Source organism: Cervus canadensis, chromosome 17, assembly GCF_019320065.1.
Source record: "Cervus canadensis isolate Bull #8, Minnesota chromosome 17, ASM1932006v1, whole genome shotgun sequence".
In the NCBI taxonomy this organism is placed as follows: domain Eukaryota; kingdom Metazoa; phylum Chordata; class Mammalia; order Artiodactyla; family Cervidae; genus Cervus; species Cervus canadensis.
Genome location: NC_057402.1, coordinates 59553113 through 59560107, shown reverse-complemented (window position 1 = coordinate 59560107; position 6995 = coordinate 59553113). Strand labels below are relative to the sequence as shown.

The following is a 6995-nucleotide window of genomic DNA, read 5'->3' as shown; positions in this document are numbered from 1 at the left end:
TCTCTTGACTTCCTACTTTTTTCATTCCAGTCCCCTATGATGAAAAGGACATCTTTCTTTTGGTATTAGTTCTTGGAGGTCTTGTAGGTTTTCATAGAACCATTCAACTTCAACTTCTTTGGCATTAATGGTTATGGCATAGACTTGGATTCCATGATATTGAATGGTTTGCTTGGAAATGAACAGAGATCATCCTGTCATTTTTGATATTGCACCCAAGTACTGCATTTTGGATTCTTTTGTTGACTGTGAGGGCTACTCCATTTCTTCTAAGGAATTCTTGCCCACAGTAGTAGATATAATCGTCATCTAGTTAAATTCATCCATTCAAGTCCATTTAAGTTCTCTGATTCCTAAAATGTTGATGTTCACTCTTGCCGTCTCCTATTTGGCCACTTCCAATTTACCTAACATTCCAGGTTCCTATGCAGTATTGTTCTTTACAGCATCAGACTTTACTTCCATCACCAGTCACATCCACAACTGGGTGTTGTTTTCACTTTGGCTCCATCTGTTCATTCTCTCTGGAGTTATTTCTCCACTCTTCTCCAGTAACATATTGGGTACCTACCAACCTGGGGATTTCATCTTTCAGTGTCCTATCTTTTTGCCTTTTCATACAGTTCATGAGGTTCTCAAGGCAAGAATACTGAAGTGGTTTGCCATTCCTTTCTCCCGTGGATTACATTTTGTCAGAACTCTTCACCATGACCTGTCCATCTTGGGTGGCTGTACATGGCATGGCTCATAGTTTCATTGAGTTAGACAAGACTGTGATCCAGGTGATCAGTTTGGTTAGTTTTTTGTAAATGTGGTTTCCATTCTCTCTGCCTTCTAATGGATAAAGTTAAGAGGCTTGTGGAAGCTTTCTGATGGAAGGGACTGGCTGTGGAGGAATCTGGGTCTTCTTCTGATGGGTGGGGTCATACTCAGTAAGTCTTTATTTTATGTTGATGGGTGGGGCTGTGTTCCTTTCTTATAGTTTGGCCTGAGGATTTATCAAATGTGAACACACCTGTCCATCCACTGTGCCCCTCAAAGAGGTCCAGACAATATTTCCTCCATAAGGGATTGTGAAATGCACTGATGAAGAGAGCATTTGCTGCTTGAAAACACTTTGGTAGAAGTCTTGCACAGAGCAGGGCCCCTGAGAAAAGGCATGTGGGCTCCTGATTAAATGGGAGTCATGGAATCTCAGAGGGCAAGAGTATAGGAGCAAACCTGCCAGGCAAAAGGTGAGCTCAGCTACTGAAGCAGTGCTAGAACAAGAGGGATTGGGCAGTGGTGTCCTGGGAATGAAATAAATGGGCTATCTACTGAAGTATTATTTGATATGTACAGCTAAAGAGCTCTAGGCTTGGTGACTGGAAACTTTGCTTGAGTCACTGCAATGGACTATATTGCCTCTGGCCCAGTACCAAGAGCCAAGTCAGTTCCCAGACTCTTCCCACTGAAGCAAGGATAGACTGGATGCACCAGATTCTGAAGGACCTTGTGACACTGCCCCAAGAACAGACTGTAAATACATCCCCAACCCTATAGAGGAACTATAGCCATTTGTTCTGTTAACTTACACTGGCTTTGGTTTGACTTTCTTCTCTTCCTATGGTTAGGCAGCTCAGAATTATTAGAATTAATGTTGTTTTTTGTTCTTCCTGCTCCTCCAGTACTTTTGTGTTGTTCACTGAGCTTGAAATAAATGAAGTTGTGGCCTAAGTTTATTTCAAAGTGGTTCCAGTGGATCTGTGAAAGTACCTGACCCTGTCAGGTATAAGTCAAATCTCCTACTTGACAACTGACATTATCCTATTACCCCTTGAATCTTGGAGTGTGGGCTACTACGATCAGAAAAGACAAAATGGTAGCCTCTGGAACTTCCCCTTCTTAAGAAGATAGTAAACCAAAAATGAGGCTGCATCTTAGAGAACATTAGAGATTAGTGTCACCGACAAAGATTTGCAGGATGCAGAAGCTGTACTGACATATCTAATTATTGGGGCTTTCCAGGTAGCTCAGCTGGTAAAGAATCTACCTGCAATGCAGGAAAGCCCAGTTCGATTCCAGGGTTGGGAAGAGCCACTGGAGAAAGGATAGGCTACCCACTGCAGTATTCTTGGGCTTCTCTGGCGACTCAGATGGTAAAGAATCTGCTTGCAATGTGGGAGACCTGGGTTCAGTCCTTGGGTTGGGAAGAGCCACTGGAGAAAGGATAGGCTACCCACTGCAGTATTCTTGGGCTTCTCTGGCGACTCAGATGGTAAAGAATCTGCTTGCAATGTGGGAGACCTGGGTTCAGTCCTTGGGTTGGGAAGATCCCTTGGAGGATGGCATGCCAAGCCACTCCAGTGTTCTTGCCTGGAGAATCCCCCCGGAGAGAGGGGCCTGGTGGGCTACAGTCTGTAGGGTCCCAAACAGCAGGACTTGACTGAAGTGACTTAGCACCCAGGCATATCTAATTACTAATTCATCTATTTGACCCGTGCAAAAGGCGCACGCTTCTGCTTTCCCTTCCTGCCCTTGTTAGTAATGTTAAAATCTGCTCTTTGGTGTTCTGGAGGGTCTAGGAGAAGGATCCTTTATCCTGCAAGTAAGAAGCCAAAAAGGAAAAGCTTTTTGTACCTAGGAGGGCCCCACAGGGTCCTGTTCAGTTTCATATGCATAGAAAGAAAGACTTTATTTTCATTCTGGAAATGGCCTAGAAGCTTAGAAGATTTCAAGGCATTTTCCACTTCTGAAAAATTGAATTTGCAAGGAGCCCTGACCTCAACCTAACCATGTGTGATTCGATCCGGAAGCTGATTCCATGCCTCATTAACCCATGTCATGTTCTGTGGAAGCTGGTCAGGTGAAAGGATCTTCCCTTGCTGTCTGCATCCCTGGGCAAACCTCTGCTAAAGCAGTATTTCTATTTGGAGACTCTCAGGCCATAGTGATTTCTGATTCAGGAAGATTCTTGCTTCCCTCCCAACTCGGTCATCAAACATCAATTTTCCTGGGTCTTATCTCATCTCCTCCTGGCCAGCTCTCTATCCTCCTGACAGATACACTTAGTGGGAGAAGAGAGCAGTGAATTCCCTGTATAAAATATATACTGATTATATAATTAAGTGAGGTGATTGAGGTGTTAATTAACCCTATTGTGATAATCATTTCACAATTATGTGTATCAAAACATCATGTTGTACACCTTAAACTTACACAGCATTATAATATCAATTATAAGCTATATAATGTCATAACAATGCTGGGAGGAAAACAAGAGAATTCCTTTGTTTAATAAAGTTTGACCAATAAATATATTTTAAATAAATTACATCATGGACAAAAACAACGATACTGCTTACACAAGCAGCATTTCCTGTATTACGAATTACAAGATGGATTTTCAAGCTCACCAGTCCCCTTCAGGGAATCGCACCTTTATTCAATTATATCGAGTCTTCTTGCTAAGAAGGATCTCCGTTTACTCGATGGTGAATTTCTTAACCAGGCTTCTAAAAGACTCTTTCCTTCCCACACCGGGAGTCGAACCCGGGCCGCCTGGGTGAAAACCAGGAATCCTAACCGCTAGACCATGTGGGAGAGGACGTGAAAGTTCTACAATACAAGACAATTGAATCGCGCCCGTCTGCTTCCGCTTCCGCCGCGCGGTGCCGCCGCCGAGCTGCCGCGGCCTTCCGCGCCTGCGCGGGTTTTCGGCGCTCGGCGCCGGCAGTCCTGGTTGTGTTGAGTCTCGTCGCGCGCGGCCAGGATCCCGGAGCGGAGTGCTGCCGCCTCTCCGACCCCTCACCCCGCCCCGGGGAGGCGCAGCGGTAATCGGCGCCGCAAAGCCCTCCCGCAGCGTCTGTGGACGGGCCTAGATTTCCAAACACCGTTTAAGACGCTCTGCGGTGAGATTTGACAGTGCTTTGAAGAACCAAGAGCAGGTTGTGAGCCTGGCTCCTGGGTTTCAGTTCACCGGTTTTGAAGCAGAGGATAACTTTTATTAGATCGGATTTTTCCAATCATGGTGCTTAAAGGCATTTTAAGTGGGATTTTGCACTTTGAAGGCAGTAGATGAAACCCCGAATACCCTCTGGGGGACGTTTTGGGGCCAAAGCCCTTCAGAGACTACCGTTTTAAAAGATGTTGTTTAGGGATGGTCTTACAGCCATAAAACCAAAACTAAACACTGCCAACTGTAAAGAAAGAATCCATACGTTGCACTGCTTTAACAACTCATGTCTTGCAGGAAAAAAGGTGAAATAAAACAAACAGCTGACTGGGAGATAAACATGTACACCCCACATAAGAAATTGGTATCCCATATGGAAGGAAACTACGCATGATTTATAAGAAGACAAATACTGCTATATAAAAGTCAGAACTTGTGAACACACCTCTTGGAGAGGAACCCCAAGACTAGAATGCATCTGAAAAAAAATCTCAACCCCACTGGCTCCAGGCTAGCATTAGGCCAAAAAGCAAGTGTGCAATGTGAAATGTTGGCAAGTATGTGGGAAAAAGGAAGATTTTAGAAACTGATGAAACTTGATCAAGGAGGCAAATTGTCAGGATTTCCTGAATCTGCTTATGACCAAGCATTTCTTTTTTTTTAAACTTTTGTAAAACAAATACTGGCCTGGAATTGCCTGTCAATGAATATGGAGAAATGCTGCTATGAAAGTTATAGGCAGACCATAGGGAGGATAAAGGGCCAGGGTCACCCTAAGCAAAGATCAGGGAAGGATGGAGATTCTCAGTCTCTAAGAATTTCGAATGTCTCTGTGATTTTTTAAAAATTAAAATTCTTAATAATTGAAAACATTTGTGGAATGAAAAGGACTGTACATAATGTCTACAGTTGAGCCACAGACTGAAAGAAAATGTTTCATAGGGAAAAGTAACTATTCTTACTATATCTGCACCTTAGCTCCCAGGGAGGGGGGAAAAAACCCACAGGAAGGAAAGGTGGATTGAGAGAAGAGGAGTCAATAAATTGGGGAGAAATTTCACGCCCACGTATAAACATGGCAATACAATTTAAAACAATGCTAAGATACTTCTGCTTTACTGACTATACCAAAACCTTTGGCTGTGTGGATTACAACAAACTGTGGAAACTTCTTCAAGACATGGGACTACCAGACCACCTTACCTGCCTCCTGAGAGACTTGTATGCAGATCAAGAAGCAACAGTCAGGACTGGACATGGAACAATGGACTGGTTCCAAATTGAGAACGGAGTACCTCAAGGCTGTGTATTGTCACCCTGCTTATTTAACTTAAATGCAGAGCACATCATGAGAGATGCTGGGTTGGATGAAGCACAAGCTAGAATCAAGATTGTATGGAGAAATATCAATAACCTCTGATATGCAGATAACACCATGCTTATGGCAGAAAGTGAGAGGAACTAAAGAACCTCTTGATAAAAGTGAAAGAGGAGAGCGAAAAAGCTGTTTTAAAACTTAACATTCAATAAACGAAGACTATGGCATCCTGTCCCATCACTTCGTGGCAAATAGATGGGGAAACAATGGAAACAGTGGCTGACTTAATTTTTCTCCAATATCACTGCAATATTACTCCAATATCACTGCAGATGGTGACTGCAGCCATGAAATTAAAAGATGCTTGTTTGTTGGAAGAAAAGCTATGACAAACTTAGACAGCATATTAAAAAGCAGAGATGTTATTTGCCAACAAAGGTCCATCTAGTCAAAACTATGGTTTTTTCCAGCAGTCATGTATGCATGTGAGAACTGGACTGTAAAGAAAGTTGAACACTGAAAAATTGATGCTTTTGAACTGTTGTGTTGGAGAAGACTCTTGTGAGTCCCTTGGATGGCAAGGAGATCAAATCAGTCAATTCTAAAGGAGATCAGCCCTGAATATTTATTGGAAGGACTGATGCTGAAGCTGAAACTCCAATACTTTGGCCACCTGATGTGAAGAACTGACTCATTGGAAAAGACCCTGATGCTGGGAGGGATTGGAGGTGGAGGAGAAGGGACAACAGAGTCTGAGATGGTTGGTGGCATCACTCACTCAATGGACATGAGTTTGAGCAGGTTGTAGGAGTTGGTGATGGACAGGGAAGCCTGATGTGTTGCAGTCCATGGGTCGCAAAGAGTCAGACATGACTGAGCAGCTGAACTGAACTGAAGATATCCAGGGCTAGAGAGGAAGCAAGGGCACAAACTCAATGGAAATGGCCATGCCCCTCTCTGGGGCTGCTGCCCAGGCTTCCCTTTTCCACGGCTCATCCACATGTGAATGCAGAACCTTCCAAGGCATGGCAGTTGAGGCCAGAGCCACAGGATGGCATGAGAGTGGCTTTCACTGTGTTGTGATCCCTTGCCATTCACCGATATATACATTGTTTTCTTATAGAAGCAGTTTTATTGCACTGCCATGATAATTTGGAGATTGTTAGTACTATCCTAAATAATGCCTTCGTTTCCTAAAATAGGGGCAAGAGCCATGGAAAAGAATTTTCTAGTAGATGATTAAGTGACTTTTTTGGTTTTATTTTTGGTGAAAACATATACAGCAAGAAGGCTTGAATATTTTGCCTTATTTTACAGAGTGTGTTTGGTTTCATATCTTCTGTTTGGTAGTATTAACTGAAATAATTTTTTAAAATTAGTAGTTAATATGTCATATTTCTGTCTTTTATTGCATATATGATGAATTTTAATCATTTAGACTTAATAAACTTTTAGATCTGAAAGGTAACTTGGGGATATTCAAAGTCATAACCTCAAAAATATCCAGGAGCTTAAAATAATTTGCCCCAAATCATCCAACTAATAGATTTAGTGAAATTCTTTTGTATATCATCATGGGTTGACTCCGTGATAAAGAAAATATTGGAAAATGTTGAAATGAATGAAATCTAGAAAGCAATTTTACAAGGACAGTATGCATTCTGAATAAAAAGTTACTAAATTCCAATGTTTTTAAATGAGTTGGGAGGTATAATATTGAGATAAGCTGGGACCTGGGATCTG

General features: G+C 42.5%; 1 non-coding gene across 1 annotated transcript; it reads right to left on the bottom strand.

Annotated features, from left to right (window-relative positions):
- Positions 1-3510: 3510 nt before the first annotated feature.
- On the bottom strand, positions 3511-3582 carry TRNAE-UUC. Its single transcript has one exon. It is a non-coding gene; the product is annotated as a tRNA-Glu (tRNA).
- Positions 3583-6995: the final 3413 nt, after the last annotated feature.